The following is a 23,665-nucleotide window of genomic DNA, read 5'->3' as shown; positions in this document are numbered from 1 at the left end:
CAGTTACTAAAGAAAATTCAGATGAAGAATACTGAGACTAAAGTTTGAGTGCAGGAAAAAAAAAAGAATGGAAAAGAGCTTTTAATAATTTGATTCATCCCTATCCCCACCTAATCCTTAGAAGAAAGGAAACACATCATAGTAGTATTTGAGAATAGCACTGCTCTCTCTTAGTTCTGTGACATTAGAAACTTTGCAGCTACACTGTGAGAAGATGCAAACTGCTCAGATTTTTGCCATCTTCCATAAAAGGTTAACTCTATCATTTTGAGAAATGTTAACAAAATAACATCCATTTTGCTTACTTTCTGCTTTTGGGAAAAGGTCAGCTTTCCTAGAAATACTATTTCTTATTTAGCACTCAATTTCTTTCTATTTAATGATCCTATTAAAAACATTTCAATTTAATTAGAAAAAAGGATGATTAGAAATATAATAGAAGCCTAAAATGAAGCAAACACCATCTCTCTCTCTGTCTCTATCTCACACACACACACAGACACAAACAAATTATTTTGGACATAATATGTTACTTTTCAATTGTGAGGACCTTAACAAAAATTTTCATTGATGTGGGAGATGGGCAGTAAAACATATCATACTGTCAATTCATAATTAATAAGAGGTAGTAAGAATTTTTACATCCCTTTCATGGAGAGATGAGCTACCAAGGCAAAGTTTAGAATGTTTGGACTAATATAAGTAATTCAAGATTCTGGCTATTTCCATGCTTTACCATGTTGTAGCTAAATGTACCTAAGAAACATTTCCAAAGGTCAGAAGATGAAGAGTAAAATAAGATGACCTATTCTTATTTATATAATTTTTGATACATAGTTATGTGTGCTTGTAAGATTATTTATGTTTAATGGTTATATGGATCCTGGAATTCTCTAAGTCGTGTGTTTCTAAGGTCTTAGAAAGGAATTTTATCCACGTTAGAGGCTAATTTTGTGTTTCAGTATTTTTGCAGCAAATTATTGATAAGAGGAATTCTGTTGATAAATATTTAAAGGTATAGCTAATGCTTTTGATAGTAATTTTTGTTTCGTTTTCTTATATTCGGAAAATTTTGCTGGAGTTAGGAGAGAGCTTTATGTGTTTTCCTTCATTTTTTAAATGTGCGCCAGACAGAGCTGAACCCCTTAGAGATTTATGAGGATGTCAAAATAGCCCCCTCAGAGTGAAATTCTACTACTGCTCCTACATTTTACAGAGCACACTAGTACTCATCCTCTAAACACTGTATCTTTAACTCAGGGGTCCTCAGCTGATATGGTGGAGAGGGACAGAGTAAAGAAATACCAGAATCAATTTGGTACCCATTCTTTAAAATCTTTTTCCAGAGCCCCACACATGCTAATTCTGCATTTCCGGGTATATGGATCTATAATGAGGATGAATGAAGATGTGAGAGCTTATTGTCATGGTCTACAGTAAGGACTGACAAATTTTCTATCAAGGGTCACATAGTAAACATTCTAGTCTGCGAGGGACCTATGGTCTCTGTTGCAAATCCTCATCTCTGCTAATATTATAGCACAAACACATTAGTAAGCAGCCCTTAAATGAATGAGCAGTGTGACCATGGTTGTTGGAATGATGTCCTATTTATCTTTCCTATTTCCAGCTGGCAGTATCTGATAACTGGTATGGGTTTAATCGAAATGGTGTGGATTGACACAACCACAATGAGATATTACCTCACACCTGTCAGAATGGCTATTATGAAAAACTTTACAAATAACAAGTGTTGTCAGGGATGTGGAGAAAAGGGAACCCTTGCACCTTCTTGGTGGGAATGTAAATTGGTGCAGCCATTATTGAAAGTAGTATGGAGATTCCTCAAAAAACTAAAAATAGAACTACCATATGATCCAGAAATTCCACCCCTGGGTATATATATAAAGAAAACAAATACAGTAATTCAAAAAGGTTCATGAACCCCATGTGTATAGCAGCATTATTTACAATAGCCAAGATATTGAGGCAACCTAAGTGTCCTCCAACCTCTAAATTATGCACGCATCCACTTATCATTAATCTTATTTTAAATTTGGCAATGTTCATGTCTGTTCTGTAATGTACTCATTCTGCATTTGAGTCCTCTTCAATACTTAGCAGTCTATTTCCAGCTTTTAAAAAAATTCAGTGATGGGCTTCCCTGGTGGCACAGGGGTTGAGAGTCCGCCTGCCGATGCAGGGGACACGGGTTCGTGCCCCGGTCTGGGAGGATCCCACGTGCCGCGGAGTGGCTGGGCCCGTGAGCCATGGCTGCTGAGCCTGCGCGTCCGGAGCCTGTGCTCCACAACGGGAGAGGCCACAACAGTGAGAGGCCCGCATACCGCAAAAAAAAAAAAAAAAAAAAAAAAAAAAAATTCAGTGATAACTTTTACAGTTAATGCATTTATCACATGCCATTTAAAATGTGCATTATATAATGCTGTACATATTAAATAAATATCCGTATCCATTTAATCAGTTACTAATTTTATACCTATACCAAAAACTATGGCTTTATGGAATTGACTTCAGTGAAACATAGAAAATAAACATGCCCCATTAACAGCCCCATAGTCTTACAACAATACATGGATTAACAACAATGGAAGAGTTACAGTGAAGTATTTTTTGGCAGCTGTATAGTAACCAGCTCAGTGATGTGTACCTATTTATTATCTTTAGGACTTCTGCTTCATGGTTGCCATACAGAGGATGGTATCGACCCCATCCTTTACCCAAAATTAACTTGGAGGTTGACATGAATGGTGTAGCACATGTACCAAGAGCTTATGAAGAGATTTTTTTTAATTTACAGTGTTTCAAGTGTACAGCAAAATGATTTAGTTATCCATATTATATATATATATATTTATTCTAGATACTTTTCCATTATAGGTTATCACATGACATTGGATATAGTTCCCTGAGCTATGCAGTAGCTCCTTGTTGGGTATCTATTTTATATATAGTAGTATGTATCTGTTCATCCAAACTCCTAATTTATTCCTCCCCCCTACCTTTCAGTTTTGGTAAGCATAAATTTATTTTCTATGTCTGTGAGTCTGTTTATTTTGTAAATAAGTTCATTTGTATCATTTTTTTCTTTAGATTCCACATCAAAGTGATATCATGATTTCTTATGCATATATTGAGGTTTTCTGATAGAGTAGGGAAGGCATCCAAGCTAGTGCAAAAAGGGGCAAGTGGCATGTGTGTGCGTGCGTGTCTGTGTGTGTGTTTGTGTGTGTGAGATAGAGGGTGGGGCCAAGGTCAGGTTTGCCTGGTGCACTGGTCAGGTTTGTCTGGTCTGACCTTCCCTGTTGGTGTCAAGGGAGTGCACATCTGGAATTTCTTTTCAGCTTGCCCAGATATGTGGCAAATGAGGATGGTGGGTCTTGAAAGTTGTCAATAGTCAAATATCAAAAATTAAGTGAGACTCTCTTTCAAACTTGATGGTTAAATTTGACCTTGTTTGAGTACATGAGACTTGCAGCTGAGACCAGTAAGGGAGGTTAAAGTTCTATTGCATGCCTTGTGCAAGTGTTGAGTATTCTACACTTTGTGATGTGAAATATGTGCCTTGGTTTCTATCATTGATGACTTGAACAATGAAGAGGATATAGAGTGTCTTGTTGATACCTTGTATTATTATTGCTTTAGAATGTGCAGAGTTGGGTTTGACCTTGATATATGTGTGTGTGTGTGTGTGTGTGTGTGTGTGTGTGTGTGTGTGTGTATTTAGGGCAGATACAGTTAGCCCTAAATTAAGGCTAACTTGTTAACAAGAAATTAACAGAGTTCTTTACCCCAAAGGAGCAACTTAAAGAAGTTTTATAGGTGGACCAGATTGCACACAATTGGCTGTGGCCCAAGAGTCTGCAAAAATATGCTGATGGGGTCTGTTGATAGTCAGTGAATCCTCTAGTGCTAAGGTGACTGCCTGAAATCCAGCCAATTTTGCTGACTCTTGGGTCATTGGATTAAATCTATAAAAGTAGGCTGGTAGGGTGAGCAAATAGGGCACAAAGCAGCACAATTCCAAGTACATGCTTGCAAACAGGCAGCAACAGAGCAAAAGCACAAGATAGTCAATAGGCAGCAGCTCAAAGTACAAGCATGCTAACAGACAGGAGCCATGTGGCCAGCCAAAGCAAGAGAAGAAAGACCACTGGTGGTGGTCATTTTCTAAGACACGCTGCTTGCTGTGCAAACAGCTTTGCGGTTGCCTATTGAGGGTAGGATCAACCCTTTCCCACCCAAAATTGGTTCAGATGCTAAGATAGATAATACTACACATTCACCAAGAGTGTATGAAGAGATTCATTGCTCATATATTGAGACTTTGTGAGTAGAGGAGGGCAGAAACACAAGTATTGTGAAAAAATGTCTTAGAAAGGAGGAGTGGCTTTATTTTTTATTGTTTTTAGAGGCTGGGACTAGCCTAGGGTTTCTGCATGCAGGCTGGCTTTTCTGTGGTTTGAACTTCCCAACTGGTATCAAGGTAGGGGATAATCCAGGCTTTCTATAGCTCACCCAGATATCATAAAAGAAGAAAAGGAGCACAGTAGGGCTTGAGAGATGTCTCGGTCAAACATCAAAAAAGGAGTCAGATTCCATTTAATTCCCTACTCTTTAAAAATGGTTCGCACAGCTACATACTGGAAACAGTTCAATATCATTCTAATATATGCATGGAAATAACAACCTTACCAATAACTAACAGCCTTAATTAAGGCTGCAAAATCTCTTTTGCCATGTAAGATAGTAATAATCACAAGTGCAATATGTCATCACATTCATAGTCCCAATTTTAATTTAATCATAATATGCATTAAACTATAGGCAAATATAGTTGCAAATGGCACAAAGGCATAGCAGCAGCATGACATTGAAAAATTAGCCAATTCAATCAGAAAAACAATCAAGTTTGAAGTTCATATAAGTTGACTAGGAAGTTATATCAATATTATCAAACATACCAAGGATCTTAATGACTAGGGTGACTTTCTCAGAAGTTTATGTTGGTTTTTTTTTTTTTGGAATAATACTAAAAGGTTTGGAGTTGATAACTTCTATGACTGTTTTTATAGCTATGTGTCCTTCATTCCAAGTATTTCCCTATAGGTTATGGTGTTGACTAACTTGAGTCCCTTGTATTTGACTCTAACCAGCTGTGCAAATTTCAGATTCTGTTCTTTTTTTTCTGAAAGTGTCTGATATATTAAATATTTCAATCTAAAAGAAAAATTTTTGAAAATTCTTTGACAATCTTCTCATTGACAGTTGAGATATATGTTTGCCTTTCTTGATTCTGGGCCTCTGTGACTGTATAACCAATAGAATATTGCAGAATTGATACTGTTTCAATTTCTGAGTATCTTCCATTTCTGGTATCTAGGTCTATTAACGCTTGGAGCTATTAGCCACAACCTTAAAAACTGACCCCCATGCATCCCCATGGTGACCTATCCATATTCCTGATAACAGATTTATGGCTAAAATAAGTGTTTGCTGTTCTTTTAAGCCACCATACGTTGGTTTTGTTAGGAAAAAATTGATAACTGAAGCAGAGTTTTATACTTACAATAAGTATGTTACCATAACAAAATTCTATAACATTCGCTTCAGGCCATTTGTTTTGTTCCTAGTTTTGGGCGATTAAGAATAAAGCTGTGTAGTAGGCAGGATTCTAAAATGCCTTTCCCCACCCCAGTTTTCCCACTCTAATACCGAGGATTATTCATATGATGATATTTTATGGCCAGGATTATGTAAGATTACATGATAAGAGGAAATTTGCAGATGTAATTAAGGTTACTAATCGGTTGACCTTGAGTTAACTAAATCAGAGATTATCTGCTTGGGCCAAATATAATCACATGATCCTTTTAAAGCAGAGATATTTTTCCATATAGTAACAAACATTTAAAGAATAATCTGACACACTTGAAATGGAAAGAACCACATGCAAAGACCAAAGAGTAGACTCTAGGAGCTGAATGAAGTGCCTGGATAATATCCAGCAAGGAAATTTGGAGGGGGGGGGTGTGTGTCTCTGTCCTATAGCTGCACAGAACTGAAATCTATCAACAACCTGAGTGAAATTGATCATGTAGTCTTTTCCAGATACACCATAAAGTAGAGTAACCTGGCCAAGACCTTGATCTCAGCCTTGAGAAACATTGAGAGAACCCCGTCATGCTTACCCATACTTCTGATCTATAGAGCTATAATAATTGGAAGATGTTTAAAACTACTCAGTTTTTGGTAATTTATTGCACAGTGATAGAAAACTAACACAAGCTTCATGTACATTCTTGGGCATGCCTTTTTTGTAAACATATGTTTTCTTTTCTCTTGGGTAAATACCTGGTAGTGGAATTGCCAGGATATTGGGCAGGACTATGTCTTACTTCATTAGACAGTACGTGTGCAAATGTTTCCCAAAGTGATTGTATCATTTTATATTTCCTACATAAATGTGAAAATAAGAGCTGCATTTTTCACCTCCTTGATAAAACTTTAAAGTTTGTCTTTTAAGTTTAAGTCATTTTGGCTGTTAAAGCAAAATTATCTTATTCTGACTTTAATTTGAATTTCCCCAATGACTAATTATGTTAAACATCTTTGCATGTGTTTATTGGCTATTCATTCTTTTGTATATATATATATATATGTTCAAAATATTTTGCCCATTTTCAGTTGAGTTGTGTGTTTTTATAACCATTTTGTAGGTATATTTTCATACCCCTTTTACTTCAAATGGCTCCAAATCTACAAGGTCATATTTTTAATCAAAATCATGCTTGGTGCATAAGATGTTATCATTTAACATCTTTAAGTGATCAGTATTATTTCAATTAGTTATTTTCATGTTTCTAATTAAATGTAACCTTTTCAAAATAGAAAATTATTACTGAGATAATATTCTCTGAATCTCATTAAACTCAAATTAGCTTGCAAAAAACTCACAATTTTAAGATCACAGTAATATATCAATACAGCAGTACAGTATAATTTCAATTTTCCTTGTGGTCAGACTCCCTATTTTCATACAAAGTGTTAAATAATGAGGACTAAGAAATTTTTTGCTTCATTCTTATCCTTCCCACAATAATTCACCTCAAACCATACTAATTATTCTATTTATGTTCTCCATACCCCCAAAAGTTCTAACTTCCAATATGAAAGGGACTAAAGATGATCATTTGAGAGGCACTTAATAGATGTTATCATCCTACATGTCAGGTTCATGGGCGTATATTCAGAACTGCTGGGTTAAAGATTTAAACTCTGACTGTATCTCCTGAAAACATTTCAGTCTGCATTGTATAGTCTATGTTAACTTGCCTTGACCATTTTGGATAGGAGAAGCTAGAGAACTATGCTTCAGGCTAATGTACCCTTGCCTGAGATATCCTAAATACCCTGCCCTGCATGCAATTGTTTTCATTGCAGTTAATTTGTAAGATTAATCTATTGCTGTTTTTCTTTGTTTCTTTTTTGTCTGTCTCTCTTTTTCTGCCTTGTTTTAAATGAGCATTTTATAAATGATTCTTTTTCCTACCCTAAATTGGCATATCAATTATATATTTAAATTAGTGCATTTTGGCTTGTCTAAATCTGTGTTCTAGTGGAGCAGCCAAATCTAATTTGTGTATGTGTATGTGTAATCAGTCCATCTGCCCTGCTATTTGCTTCAAGCATCCACAGCGTGTCGCATATTGACTAGCTTCCCTTGTCCCTTTAATTCTTTCAGTCCTTCACCTTTTGACCTAGAATCTAGGAATTCTGGTTGTGTTTGCTTCTTTATTTGTTTGTTTGTTTGCTTGCTTTTTTTATCCTTCACGGTTTGAAGTCTAGCCTCCTTTTCTCTGCTTACCAGGAGCCTATCAATTTGGAAATTTCCTGTGCAGTAAATTCACCTCTCTTTCAAATTACCTGTTTGTTTTAGATCTTTGGTGGTAGATATACACCTTTGCTGACATCATCTTAGAATCTAAAGCAGGCATCTCTGAGTTCCCTGACCCCAGGTTCCTGACACAGTGGAGCATGTGCCCACCCCATCCACTTATGGACAAGCACGTACAATGACCCTTTTACACAGTTTTACATAACAGTCTTGGTGGAACTGATTTTAAAAGAAAAACAATTTTAAACAAAGGTATATTTAGAGTTTCTTCTAACATCAGAGCATAATGATGGACAAACATAAATGTCTGAAGAAATAGGTTCAGAAGAGCACCATGAAGAAAATTACGGTATATTTTGAAAAAAAATATTTTCATGAGATGTGAAAGTGCTAGCTATATTTAACCAAAAGAAAGGTAGGGAAAATACCAGTTACAAAAATTCAAGGGATCGATACATTGCAGTCTTGTCAGAACAGATGTACCTTCCTCTATGTTGGGTGAGATCGCAAACATAGGTATTAGGAGGGATATGAAGGAAATTTGAAGAACATTGCATGCTTATTTTTTCCCCAAGGGGAAGAAGAAACTCCTCTTTTTTAAATCTCAGCTGATAGATGGGCAGTTCATTTTTGCCTGCTTTGACTTCAGTAGATTTGTGGATAACTTGTGTAACTTCAGTGAACGGATGGGCAGTTCATATTACTTAGCTCAAAGATAGAATACATGAAAGTGGACATTGACCTTGCCTTGAGGAGTTACTCGGCCATACTTCTCTGCCCTTAGAGGTTGCTTATGATGACAAAATGGAAATCCTAGTAACCCTATGGAACTGATTGTTCTGGAAAAACAGACAGTACTATGATTCATCCCAACTCAGGGTGTAAAGTGGAAGACCTTGATTGGTTGCAAGTTAACACATACATATAACCCCAGAAGACTTGTATAGAGCCAAAGGGTTTGAATAACTCTTTACTATTCTATCACAAGTATTGACAAAATCTCCTAATCCATGTTGAAAAGTGCCTTGGCACGGTGTTACAAACTTTACTTCTTCTCACACGACCCAGCTTCATGGGATCTTTTGCATGTTTCATCCCCAGACATCACTGGAGAAATCAATGACCTGTCAGTAATCAGAGTCAATAGAGATATTTAATGAGAGTTCATGGACCAAAAGTAGACAGAGAAGACACAGATGTATAAAGCTAGAGGCTCATTTATTATATATACTCTTTTAGGATTGATAACTTAGCAGACCCGACCCAGCAAATCTGAGTTAGCCCATGAGAGTAAACGTTAACTATCAATGGGTTCTGGAGTCTGGCTCATTTTAACTAGGCCAGTTTCCAGATTAAGAAGCTTCCATTGCTGTACAGATATTCTGTGGCAGATTGATGTTAATGACCCCAATTTTTCACTCCTCCCTATATAGATACCCTTTGCCAGATAACTTTATAGAGTCCTGATTCCCTAACATTGTAGGCAACCATATAACTCTCTTTGCTCAAAGGAACAGTTGTACATGTGATACCCTAAGAAGCTTGGAAGCTTTTTCACATGTCCATTTCCTGTTCTTGATCTTTTCCATCTCTAACAGAAAATGTTGTTATGTATAAACCAGGCCACTAGAAGAAGAGAGACACATGGCCCAATTACCTCTTTTTTCCCAGATGACAACCAACCAAGTACCAGACATGTGAGTAATATTAAAAATGGCTAGAAAAGTTATCCAGCCAAACCTAGATCAACTGTCTACCTATAGCTTTATGAGAAAAACAAAACCATATCATTTTAAGCTGATTTCTTAGGCAACATTACATGCAGAGTATAATCTGTGTGGGTTACCTCTCAATCACAATGTGGACCACTGTGTGTGCAGGCTGTTTACACCTAATCTAATGGGTGAGACATTGAGAAGTGTGGGTATTGTAGTGCTTTGTAGAACTCCTCTGCTTTTAAGGGTTTCCCTAGAAAGTTTCATTTACATCTCACTTCTATGGCATAACCCTCTATTCATAGTCCTCAATTTGACTGCATTTAATTGTGTGTGTGTGTGTGTGTGTGTGAGTGAGAGAGGAGAGAGAGAGAGAGAATAAATGTAATTAATGAAGCTTATAGAAAATTAGGATAACATAAAATATTTCTAGGGACAATAAACCTTAGAGTCATCTATAGTCTCACCACCCAGAGAAAACTTACCATCATTCTGTTGTTTTATATTTCCTTTTTTAATGAACAGATGAAGCTAGATAAATAAAGGGAAGGTTTTCTTTTACTAATCTTTGTTTAAAATGTTTATTAATTCAAGAAATTTATATTAGTAGCTACCATGTATTAGACATTGTTGTAGATACTCAATTCAAATGAGACTGTATATATGTATAGTTTCATAACAGAGGATATTGTTTACCATGATTTCATAAACAGTTTTCATTTTTAAACATTTAAAAACATTTTATGCATGTATTATTTTCAAGTTTGCATCATTTATGTATGTATGCTTTAATTACCAAATATTTCTTTGTGGATCATTTATTTATATTTTAATTAATTTGTATTATATATATTTGTGTATATATCAGTTTATATAACATATATTTATATATTATATTCAATTTATGTAAATAATGAACAAAAATATTTCTCTATAGTAGGCTATTAGTTGTCATGATTTTGTAGCTCAGAAGTACCTCGCTTCTTGTTGACCTGACCAGATTGGTCATTGTCATTGTTGAACATCAGGGACATGAGATAATTCAGTGGGTTTACTCAAAGCAACCAGGATTGACTCAAAGCTGAAATAAGTGGAAAGCATTCAGGGTCAGTGTAATAGAATCAAGAAAGGTTTTGAGTCCAAAGAATTTCAAAGACCCAAGTCTGAACATTAGAACACAAAGGGAGTAAGGTTGGGGTTAAAATGAAGAACATATTACTAAAGATTCCATTCAGATACATAGTGCCCTTTTCTATCTCTTTATTGATCAGAATCATGTATCAAGCATGTGTATACTCACCAAGGAAACACCTACCCATATGCTAGAGTTCTCCTTTCTCCCTATGAAATCTCAATAACATTCAACCAGGATGTTTTTCATTTCTATCTTGGTGAGCATCCAGCTGATTAGAGTTAATCTAAAGTTGTGGTGACTGATTATAGCATTAACAATCCAATAGGGACTCCTGGATATATTACTTGAACTAAAAGAGTTAATGTTTATTTATGGAGTTTCCTGGCTAAGGAAAGCAGATACAAGATAAATCAACCCTCAAATACCTACTGGCACTTAAGACTAGTTTTCTTATTTGGATGCAGAATATTTTGATTGAAATTATAGTCAATTCAATCACAAAATATCTGTCAGCTGTTTTATGTGTCTGCTCATTCATGTAACTATTTCCCTGTGGCATTTACAACAAACACAATTCTTGAGCATTTGGGTCCTTATAATCACTGAGAAGATGGCAATTGGATATTAGTAATCAGTGGTTAACAAAACTATTACAAACAATTTAAGATAAACTTTGTTCATTTTTGTGTGTTACAATTTTTCTTTCCTTCTGTACTTTCATTTAAAAGGGATTGAAGGAAAAGCTAATGGCATATTTCTGATAGTTTCCCTCTATTGGCATTACAAATCCTGCTTTCAATCTGACAGTAATCCTCCTTAGCATGAATGATTCAAGGAACTGCTTGGAACTGTAATAAATTGAAGCAAGAATTTAAACTATAACACTAGCCTAAAATCTTTGTTTTTCTAAATGAGTAAGGACATTTTAAAGGATGAAAATTAATGTGCTGAAGTTTGAGGCAAAACATAAGGGGTAAGGATAGCCCATAACATTTTGAGAAAGGACAGGGTCAGCCATGTGAATTAACAAGGTAGAGATTTATGATGAAACATTAAACTTGGCAAGCAAATAGACTACCTGGAATCTATGATGGTCAAAGGCAGCACTACTAGGGACTGATTCAAGACTGAAGGTCTTAGTAACTGAATTATTGAATCTAAATCAATTCTGAAAATAACAACGCGTCATACTGTGAAATTACTTTTCTGAAGTTATTGGAGGCAAGTTTCTCTCTGCTCTGTTAAAATTTAAACATAGCTTTCAGAAAAAGAAAATGAAGAATATATCCCAAGCTTAATCCCTTACCTAAGAAACATCTGGAAATCATAATTCTAGGTGGTTAAGGGCCATGGAAAAAACAAATAATTTACATTATAATCTTATAAAATATTGCAGAGTAGTAAAAGACTAATAAACTGTACTTGATTATATTCAGTTGAAAATGTTTGTGAATTAGCCAACAATAAAATTATTAAAATGGAATGAATAGTGGATTATTCAATATTCAAATAATAAGTTAGAGAGTAGAAAAAGTGATTCATAAATGTGTTTCAAGTGTGAAGACACAGAAAGTAAGCTGTCACACTCAACAGTACCAGCACCCTACATATACAATGGAAGACGGGGCAAGTGATTAATCTCAAGCACCTTGGACCAGCAAGATGCCACAGCCAGTATAATTTTATTGAAGTCAAATTTGAGACCCTGAGACTAATTTCCAAACTAGGTCTCTTCAATAATCTCAAAATCTCCCTAACATCATATGTGTTATATTACCGTGATAGGTAATTTTAAATGTCAACATGGTTGGGCTAAGGGATGCCCCAATAGCATGTAAAACATTATTTCTGGGTGGGTGTGTGAGGATGTTTCCAGAAGGGGTGAGGATCTGAATCTATAGACAGAGTAAAGAAGATCACCCTCATCTGTGTGGGTGGATATTATCCAATTCATTGAGGACCTGAATACAAAAGGTAGAGGAAGGGTGAATTCACTTTCTCTTTGAGCAGGGACATCCATCTTCTCCTGCCCATAGGTTTCAGCTCTCCTGGTTCTCAGGCCTTTGGATTTGGATTGGGGCTTACACTATTGACTTGTCTGGTTCTCAGGTCTTCAGAATTAGCCTGGAACTACAAAAACAGCTTCTTGGGCTCCACTTTGCAGACAGCAGATCATTGAACTTATCCTCCATAATTGTGTGAGCCAATCCCTTGTGATAAATCTCTCTCTACATATATATATATATATATGTATATATATATATATACATATATATATATATATATATATAGCCTATTGGTTCTGTTCTCTGGAGAACCCTAATATAATCATTTATAATTTGTACATACTACAATGCACAGTCATCACTCTAAGTGACAATTTCTTCAGCCCCGTCTTCTCTTTTAATCATAACACCATGAATGAAAACTTAACATTATCAGTAGCCCCCACCAAAATCTAAACCCAACCAGTTAGATGACCTTTGGATTTGCCATCATTGAGCAAACATACTGAAATCTTTTACTTGTTTGTAATTACATTTTATTGACCACAAAGCACTGATGTCTTCAATATTTTTGGCCTCACATTTGCTTCACTAAAATTTAAAGCTACCTTTCAAAAAGAGTACTACCTCTCTCAGCTCTGTTAGAAACTGAAGAACGATATTTATCACTTGTCTATCTTATGAGTTCAAGAGACGCCTGCAGTTAACCCTAGGATTCTCACTAATCTCCCTCGATAAACCTTCACAGTATTTCTACTGGGAAATCTTTACAGTCATTTTATTGAATTTTGTGAACCGTATATTAAAGATATTAACACATTTTTCATCCCTCATTTGCAAAAATTTTCAAATTTTGTTGAATTTTTCTGCGTAATTTTGCTTGTTTTAAAACTATTAACATATCATTTAAAATGTTTAGGTCATAGCATCTGTTTCTTTATCTTTTTTCATGAATTTTAAGGCTTAAAAGCCTTCCCCAAACAAAGATTAATTTTTTCTACTTTTTACTAAATATCTGCAACAATACCTCTCACCATGACTTGTGTGCCTCTTTTTACATCATTTAAGGATTTCCCTGCATCAAGCAAAGTACTTTAAATACAGTATGCTTAAGAAAATTATTTGGTATTGAATTAAATCAGCTTGCTATTAAAGGTAACTGGAAACGTAGAATAACATGCAATTGTCTTTATCAATAGTATATACAAATTGCTCTTATATTAAATTTGGCTCATGCTGGTACTCTTTCAGCATATAGGTTAAATATAACACTAAAAATTAAACAGAATATTAAAGGTACTTTCCAATTTATTAAAAGTTTTAATGGTAAGCATACTTGTGTATAAGAATCTTATAATTTCTTACATTTTCTAATAAAAGTTATAAAGTAGAACATCCCCCCAAACAACATAAAGAGAAAAAAGTAGAATGACTTAATGTTAGAAAATTATATAATTCATTGCAAATTAACAAATTACTAAGGACATTACTTTCAACTAGAATCATTTTGCTTCTGGATGAATAAATATTTATTAAATATTACTTAAAACATACATAGTAACACAGTGGAAAAATCACTTCATTCTCTTAGTTAAAAATGGCAATGCCTACATATTATGAACGTAGAACTAAGAAATAGAACACATCTCCAAAAGTTTAATTACCGGGTTAATAGTGGGCTATATATCCTAACATTGGCAAACTTGTCTTATTTTTGTATATTTCTCTTTAGAGCACATCCCTGGTTTCCTATACATTCTATTTTTATTTAAATATAAATGTATGAGATTGATAAAAACCGTATATTGAAACCGACTGCTCTTATGTGATGAAATAATAACGTTTGTCAAATAGCGTTATATATTTATATCTGCACTGAAGAGACGTTACCTGACTCTCATGAGTGATATTTGGTTATTTTCAGTGAGCAGAAAAGAATCGCCTTTTCAATGAGCATACTAAAAAGTCTATTTCCGAACTGTTTTTTCATAGGCTATAAATGTGTCAATAAATTGCAATATAGCAAGTCAGTATTCAACTGAAACCCTTAACTAGCTCAGCAAATGAAAAAATGAAATTTAACATACATTACTTTTATTGAATTTTCTCAGGAAACCAGTCTCTGTGAATTCAGGGATCACCATGTAAACGATCCACAGAGATAATAATTTTAATAATCTAGATCTACACGCCTCTGAGGTTATTTTTTCCCACCATTTGTCATCTCATTTTTACCAATATGTCCTAGGCTTTCCCATTACTAACATTAAACTGTGACCTTTCTATATTAAATTTCCAACATTGTGTTTTCCAAATATCACTGCATACGTTTCCAGATCACTTTCTCTAATTTCCCAACTCCATCAGTACCTCAAACCTTTACGAACATTGAACCATGTATCCAACCATTTTTACTGTCTTTCAACCAATCATGTCTTCACTTCTGTCCTTCCTCAGCTGAAATTTCATGATCATTATCAACACTGGCGTTCACACTAATGCAAACCCCTTGTCCCTCAATCATTTAATTTTAGGGTCTTAAAAAATACAACTCGTAGTTAATGCAGCTCTCCATTTATATTCTGTCTGCATGAGTGCCGCTGAAAGCGTCTGGAATGTAACCCTTACACACAGACTCACAACATTGCTGACTGGTTTCACTTTAAATTCACAATTTACAAACCACAAGTGGGCCCATTCTGTATTTCCCTTGTCTATGTACTTTCCCACTCTCCTGCTAAAATATTATATTCTTTTTCCTATCTCTTTAAGCCTCCCAAATCCACCTACACTCTCCTTCTTCTCAGATGATGGCCTTATTTTCTCTTCTACCAGTAAAGAAAATGTAATCAGAAGGGAACATGTCCAGGTTTCCACTACTACATCCACTTACTACCTTCACCTATGCCTACCTACTACCTTCTCTTTTGTCACTATGGATACTCAGTGCCTTTGGCTAGGGACAATCCCTTATCTTATTCAACAGAATTTATGTCCCCTGACAACTCAAGGATATTGCTATAGCAATTCTCCTCTGTCTCTTTCATGTATTACTTTTTCCTTCTCCAATAAAATATTCCCCAAAGTATTAATATATAATTCTATCCCATTAAAAAAAGAAAAAAAGAAAACCCTATCTTGATCCCTCATCTCTCTAGAGCCACCACCACTTTTCTCAGCAAAACTCCTTAAAAGTTATATTTGTTAACCAGTGTCAAATATTTCTCCTCTTATTCTCTCTTACACTCATTTTAATTAGACTTTTGCTTTTATTGTTCTACTAAAATTGCTCCTGTTAACTTACCAATGACTTCAAATTGTAAAATCCAATGACTTTTTATTAGCCCTCATATAATTTGAACTATAAATAGCATTTGTTAGGGCCAACCACTCTTTTCTCCCTTGACCTGTATGCTAAATTTGTGCTTCTAGGTCAAGATTTTGTTCAATTTTCAACTAATTCTCTGGTTTCCTATGTCTCTCTTACTTTTGAATGATGGAATGTCCCTGAAGTCAGTCTTCTGAACTGTTCTTTGTTTTATTGCTTTGATTATTGAATCTCAAATTTATCCACTTATATCTGTCTAGACTCATAAATCCAATTGTCATCAACATATTCCTTGCATAATTAATATAAATATAAACTTAACTAGTTAAAAAATAAACACCAGATATTTTCCTCCAAATCTACTCCTTTCACATGCTCCACCATTATGGTATAAAGTAACATAATTTTTCCAGTTGTTAAGGCCGAAGACCTAGAGTCAACCTTGAAATCTCCTTTTAAACATATCTCATATTTGATCCCTCAGTGAATCTTGTTTTTCTTACCTTCAAATTATATCCAGAATGTGGCAGACTATTACCAGGCTGAACCAAGCCATTACCAACTATTGATTGTTTAATTGTCATAGATTATTTACTGGACCTACCTGCTTCTATTTGACTTCTCTATTAATCCAGACTTTAAAATGCAACCAGAGAGATATGATAAATTTTCATCACTTAAATGTAATGATTAAAGAAAATGTCAATTGTATAATTCAGAGTCCAATTAGGAGACAGAAACCACATAGTAGTTTAAACAAAATAATTTAATACAAAGAATATTTAATGTCAGAAAGACTAATAAAGATATAAAAATATATAAAAAGCAGCCACTATGCCTAGGTCTGAAATAAACCACCCAATGAAGATTGACACCCCTGAAATACAGACCTTGTTGGACAGGACATGGCTATGGCTCACTGGATAGTGAAGAATTGTTGAGGTTGAAATGTAGGTGAGGGAAGGATGGAATGCCATTATAAACTGAAATTCCTCAAAATTTCCCTTGAAGACAGTGATTAAGTGGACAGATGTCTGTTATGATATTTCCTGTCTCATAATGACCAGCTAGTGTTGAAGCAACTGTTCAGCACTGTTTGATGGTGTCAACCTGAGGTTCTTTGTTTAACTCTGTTAATTGAATTGACCATTAATTTCAGTAAATTATTTTATGAATTAACTCATTTGATTAAAAGTATAAATTATCAGTGTATTATTTTGAAGACTCTGTCTAAACCTTGCCTGTTGTTTCTATTGGTTTTCATGAGTTTGTGATAGTTTGTTTATTCCTGGAGGAAAAAATCAACAAGCAAATAATGTAACTGGTAAAAATCTAAGCAGAAGAAAAAAAGCAGTAAATCAATAAAAATAAATATATATGTATGATTACATGGAATATATATATATGCATTTTCATATACATGTGCATATACTTTATAAATAAATGTATATAGAAGATGTAAATAAGTATAGAAATATTTTTATATAGAAGTCTACTTTTATAATATTGATACTTTAAAAATAGAATTTAAAAAACTGGTAATAAACATCAGAATAACAATTTAGCAAATATTTACATGTTAACTTTTACATTCATTTCCTACCAAGGAGAATACTATGTACAAATTCATAATACACAGAAGGAAACAAGGTCACAAAATACGGCATCTGAGTGTAGTAATAGATTCAGACTAGTAAGGCTGTATGATTCATTTTATCTATATGGTTAGAAAAGAAAAGTGTTTCTTGTAAAGCTATTTGCAAAATAACCGTTTATAATAAACAAGTATCCAATTTTAAGTGCTAAATCCATTTTATAAACTGTGAATCTATGCATTTATGAATAAAGATATTACTGAAGTTATCAACCATGAAAATAAGCCCTCCCAAAATAAGCAAGTTTGTGTATTTTCAAGGTGATTGTCAGCATGATATCTAATCCTTGAAACAAAAAGTATTCAGAAAAATATATACATATGTATGATACACCTTTATTTATATTGTATATAATATATTAATTCATATTTTAGATAAAAGTTCTGTCAATATATTTCTATGCATATTTATATAATGTAGTTTTAAAACTAAATACATTTTTTAGAGTGGGTAAGATATATAAAATTTTTAATATTGTTATTAGTCTATTGAAATCAAGAGCCTAAAATCTAGTTCAAAAACAGTCATATTTATACAAGATTATTAAATTTAATGAATATATGTCCAAAACAAAAAGTGCTACTCCAAAAATATGTGATAAAGTACATATTAAAATATTTTAAAACAGAATTCTAAAAATATCATAGGGACAAAAGATACATTCTAAAGGCTTGCATATTATAGATTTTTATCACCTCCATCCCAAATTCATGCTAAGCAACTGTATTTTCCTCCAATTTTGCTTGTAATTTTATACAGTTGCCCCAGATTCTCACCCATTTTTATCCCAACAGGCAAGACTATTCAATGTTACCTTTCAAATAAGCAGTGAGTGTGGCATCAAATCCCAAATTCTCAGTTTTCTAGCTCTTGCTTTAGGGAAATCCCTTCATATTTCTGAAACTCATATTTTCTCAGCTGATGAAAAGATATAGATAATAATATATCCTTTGTAGAGCTTTACAACAGTAATATATGTAAGTCACTTGTTGCATGACAAGCACTCAACTGTGCCTATTGTTAATTTTAAAGTTGCTTTTTGATATGTTTACTTACCTGTACATCACATTTTATTTCAGAGATCAAATGTAACAGTTTGCAATTATTTTTGTTCAGAATTCTGAACTAATGAGAGGTACTCTTTTCCTGTTAGAGGCTATCTTGTTATTAAGCAAAATGAAAAAGAGTTGAATCATGATAATAAATAAATTTTCCAGTGGTTCATCAATCAATAAAGTAATTAATCAATCCAAAATATTACTTTAGTGCTGTTTAAAAACAAGCACTAAACATTACCTAGGCCAGTGGCTATGTGTTGATAGATTGTGGTGAGTTCTACTCAGGGGTTTAATAGCTATCCCAGAAAATGTATGTGTACATTTGAGATTTGTGGCAATGCTTTTGTAACATAAAATTTTTTTTATATCAGTATGATGATAGCATTAGTCAGATAAAACAATAAAGCTTAGACATTTCATACTTTTATCTCCTCCTAACCCACAAAACAAAACATACATACAATCAATGTCTGATACTTACAGAATGGTTACTATGTACCAGGTCCTGTTCTAAATTATTTACCTAGAAAGGACTTTTCACTACAACTCAGTGCACTATGTATATTACCATGCCTATTTTACAGAGGAGGATATTAAGTCAAAGACAGTTAAAGAAAAGGCCAAAGTTCATGCAGCTAGGACCTGATCCATATAGTCTCACACAAGAGGCTACTCTTAACCACTCACATCATTGCCTCTCAAGAAAAATGCTAACTCCTCCAAGGGTCATACAGTAGTTTTTTCTCCTCCTCCTCTTTCTCTCCCTTCTCCTCTTTTTTTTTTTTTTAATTTATATTTGAATCCCTCAGGCTTTCAATTAATGTCTACTTGGTTGGCATTTAAATATTCTTATTCATTTCAGTCTTAACTGGGAAAAGGCAGACATAGCTATGAAATTAGGTAGTATCATTAATGAATCTATTTGAAAAGTGATTTAACAACCCTGTTCTTTATCTAGTAACTATTTATGGTAATGTCCTTCATTCTCTAAATGTTGTAATCGGGAGAAAAACACAATAAATAGGAAAAAAGGATGAGGATCCTATTGCAAACACTCCAGTACAACGTTACGACAAACCTGAGAAAATCATTTAGACTTATCATGTTTCTATTTCCCCAACTACTACACCCGAAAAGCCTTTTTAATTCATATGTGTTCCACATAAATATTAGGTATAATTTGAATTATATATTGTATGTTCTATTATATTTAAATTGGAGGTAACTTACTGTAGTGTATAGAGTGTGGTTTTAGTGTTGTAAGAACTGGGTTAAAATGTTGACTCTGCCAATTATTAGCTGTGTAACCTTGGGTGAGTCTCAATCTCTCTGAGCCTCAATGTCTGAGCTGTGAAATTCAGATAATTTTTGTTAAATGTCATGGAATTATCGAATATCATGTATAGGAAAGTGCTTTGTAAAGTACTTTAAAGAATGTTAATATTTGTTAACATGTTATCATTATAACATGACCTGAAGCCCATGACGAGAACCATCTAAGGAGTGAAACTAAACTCATAATGAGTACTACCTTATTTATGAAGTCATCTTGAATCACAAGTTATAGAACTCTGTCTTTTCACATATTGTACTGCATTTTACATTCTAAACAGACTATCTTTTTATTGTAATAATAAAAAATAAGAGAGATATGTGGGAGAGGCCTTCAAGATGGCGGAAGAGTAAGACATGGAGATCACCTTCCTCCCCACATATACATCAGAAATACATCTACATGTGGAACAACTACAGAACACCTATGCTGGCAGAAGACCTCAGACTTCCCAAAAGGCAAGAAACTCCCCCACGTACCTTGGTAGGGCAAAAGAAAAAAGAAAAAACAGAGACAAAAGAATAGGGACAGGATCTGAACCTCTGGGAAGGAGCTATGAAGGAGGAAAAGCTTCCATGCACTAGGAAGCCCCTTCACTGGCGGAGATGGAGGGGGGTGGAGGGGAATCTTCGGAGCATCGGAGGAGAGTGCAGCAACAGGGGTGCAGAGGGCAAAGTGGAGAGATCCCGCACAGAGGATCGATGCAAACCAGCATTCACCAGCCTGAAGGCTTGTCTGCTTACCTGCCATGGTGGGTGGGGGCTGGGAGCTGAGGCTCTGGCTTTGGAGGTCAGATCCCAGGGAGAGGACTGCATGAACACAGCCTGAAGGGGGCTACTGCACCATAGCTAGCCGGGAGTGAGTCTGGGAAAAAGTCTGGAATTGCCTAAGAGGCAAGAGACTGTTGTTTCAGGGTATGTGAGGAGAGGAGATTCAGAGCACCACCTAAACAAACTGCAAAGATGGGCGTGAACCACGGCTAACAGTGCAGACAGGAGAAGGGCATGAAACACTAAGGCTGCTGCTACAGCCACCAAGAAGCCTGTGTGCAAGCACAGGTCTCTATCCACACCTCCCCTCCCAGGAGACTGTGCAGCCCAACACTGCCAGGGTCCTGTGATCCAGGGACAACTTCCCTGGAGAACACAAGGCACGCCTCAGGCTGTTGCAACATCATTCTGGCCTCTGGCACCACAGGCTTGCCCTCCATTCCATACCCCTCCCTCCCCCTGGCCTGAGTGAGCCAGAGCCCGATAAGCAACTTCTCCTTTTACCCTGTCCTGTCTGGGTAGAAACAGATGCCCTCAGGCGACCTACATGCAGAGTCAGGGCCAAATCCAAAGCTGAACCACAAGGAGCTGTACAAACAAACAAGAGAAAGGGAAATTTCTCCCAGCAGCCGCAGGCGCAGTGGATTAAATCTCCACAGTCAACTTGATCTAATCTGGATCTGTGGAATACCTGAATACGAAAGGAATAATCCCAAAATTGAGGTGCTGGACTCTGGGAGCAAATGTAGACTTGGAGTTTGCTTTCTGCATCTAATTTGTTTCTAGATTTATGTTTATCTTAGTTTAGTATTTAGAGTTTATTATCATTGGTAGATTAGTTTATTGATTTGGTTGCTCTCTTCCTATTATATATATACATATATATAGATAGATAGATATAAATTTTTCTTTCCTTTTTCTCTTTTTGTGAGTGTGTAGGTGTATGCTTCTTTGTGTGATTTTGTTTGTATAGCTTTGCTTTTGTCATTTGTCATAGAGTTCTGTATGTCCATGTATATATATTTTTTAAGTATAGGTTTTAGCGCTTGTTATCATTGGTGGATTACTTCTTTGCTTTGGTTGCTCTCATCTTTTTTTTTTTTTTCCTTTTTTAATTACTTTTTCATTTGTTTTATTTTTAATAATTTTTTTATTTTTAATTTAAATTATTTTATTGTATTACTCTCTTTCTTTCTTTCTTTTTCTCTCCCTTTTCTTCTGAGCTGTGTGGCTGACAGGGTCTTGCTGGTCCAGCTGGCTGTCAGGTCTCTGCCTCTGAGGTGGGAGAGATGAGTTCAGGACATTGGTCCACCAGAGACTTCCTGGCTCCATGTAATATCAAAGGGTGAAGGCTCTCCCAGAGATCTCCATCTCAATGCTAAGACCAAGCTCCACTTAACGACCAGCAAACTACAGTGCTGGACACCCTATGCCAAACAACAAGAAAGACAGGAGCACAACATGTTCCATTAGCAGAGAGGCTGCCTAAAATCATAATAAGCTCACAGACACCCCACAACACACCACCAGATGGGGACCTGTCCACCAGAAAGACAAGATCCATCCTCATCCACCAGAACACAGGCACTAGTGCCCTCCACCAGGAAACCTACACAACCCACTGAACCAACCTTAGCCACTGGGGACAGACATCAAAAACAACTGGAAGTATGAACCTGCAGCCTGCAAAAAGGAGACCAAAGACAGTAAGTTAAGCAAAATGAGAAGACAGAGAGAAACACACAGCAGATGAAGTAGCAAGGTAAAAACCCACCAGACCAAACAAATGAAGAGGAAAGAGGCAGTCTACCTGAAAAAGAATTCAGAGTAGTGATAGTAAAGGTGATCCAAAATCTTGGAAATAAACTGGAGAAAATACAAGGAACGTTTAACAATGACCTAGAAGGACTAAAGAGCAAACAAACAATGATGAGCAACAAAATAAAATTTAAAATTCTCTGGAAGGAATCAATAGCAGAATAACTGAGGCAGAAGAATGGATAAGTAACCTGGAAGAAAAAATAGTGGAAATAACTACTGCAGAGCAGAATAAAGAAAAAAGATTGAAAAAAATTGAGGACAGTCTCAGAGACGTCTGGGACAACATTAAAAGCACCAACATTAGAATTATAGGGGTCCCAGAAGAAGAAGAGAAAAAGAAAGGGACTGAGAAAATATTTGAAGAGATTATAGTTGAAAACTTCCCCAATATGGGAAAGGAAGTAGTCAATCAAGTCAAGGAAGAACAGAGAGTCCCATACAGGATAAATCCAAGGAGAAACATGCCAAGACACATATTAATCAAACTATCAAAAATTAAATACAAACAAAAAATATTAAAAGCAGCACGGGAAAAAACAAATAATATAGAAGGGAATCCCCATAAGATTAACAGCTGATCTTTCAGCAGAAACTCTGCAAGCCAGAAGGGAGTGGTAGGACATATTTAAAGTGATGAAAGGGAAAAACCTACAACCAAGATTACTCTACCCAGCAATATCTCATTCAGATTCAAATTAAAACCTTTACAGACAAGCAAAAGCTAAGAGAATTCAGCATCACCAAAACAGCTTTACAGCAAATGCTAAAGGCACTTCTCTAGGTAGGAAACACAAGAGAATGAAAAGGCCTACAATAACAAACCCAAAACAATTAGAAAATGGTAATAGGAATATACATATCAAAAATCACCTTAAATGTAAATGGATTAAATGCTCCCACCAAAAGACACAGACTGGCTGAATGGATGA

This window comes from Physeter macrocephalus, chromosome 9 (genome assembly GCF_002837175.3).
Source record: "Physeter macrocephalus isolate SW-GA chromosome 9, ASM283717v5, whole genome shotgun sequence".
Taxonomy (NCBI): domain Eukaryota; kingdom Metazoa; phylum Chordata; class Mammalia; order Artiodactyla; family Physeteridae; genus Physeter; species Physeter macrocephalus.
The sequence above is the reverse complement of the archived record's forward strand: the minus strand, read 5'-3'. Positions refer to the sequence as shown.